Below are 737 nucleotides of genomic sequence, written 5' to 3'. Positions count from 1 at the left end.
AACTCTGAGCAGTAAAATAATGCTTACTCGTTATGACGTCATATGGGAAACGCGAACTTGTACAGATCATAAAAGCAAATAAAAAAGGAAAGTGTTCTGCGTCAGTGTAAGAGATTTGATTTTGTTTTCGAATACATCGATATAAATTAAACTTTAATTGTTTATTATGTCATTTAAAAGCAAATATGAAAGAAAAAAAACCAAATATCACCTTAAATATAAAATGTATTAACATACGTCATAAATTTAATTATTCGGTTCGAAATTTTGCTCAGAATGTAATGTTACATCATTATTAACAAAGTTCTTACTTTGCAGACATACATGTTATCGTAGTTCTAACTTTGCAATAAATGCAATAGTGCGTGGAAACAAACTTTCATGAGAAACATAAAGCACACACGTCATTCGTCGTTTATTGTAAGTGCCTTTGGGCCAATGGGCACTCGGGGCATTGCTGGGCGTGCATCCTCCATAGTCTAATCTCTCCATCACGGACAGTATCTTCATAGCCACAGTGAAAACATCGCACGCAGTCCGGAGGTCCTTCAACATACATAAAAGAGAATATATATTTTGACTTTTAAATCAGCGCGTATATAATATCAAGGTTTGTACGACCCTTCCTTGCGACCGGTAAGTCACGTGCTCGATTCCCATTCGAGAATTATAGAGATATTCTAAAAGACACATTGAGTCTTCCCAGGAAAAAGTTTAATTGCGTTCTTTATATTAAC

The sequence above is a fragment of the Dreissena polymorpha genome, chromosome 7, assembly GCF_020536995.1.
Source record: "Dreissena polymorpha isolate Duluth1 chromosome 7, UMN_Dpol_1.0, whole genome shotgun sequence".
Lineage (NCBI taxonomy): Eukaryota > Metazoa > Mollusca > Bivalvia > Myida > Dreissenidae > Dreissena > Dreissena polymorpha.
The sequence above is the reverse complement of the archived record's forward strand: the minus strand, read 5'-3'. Positions refer to the sequence as shown.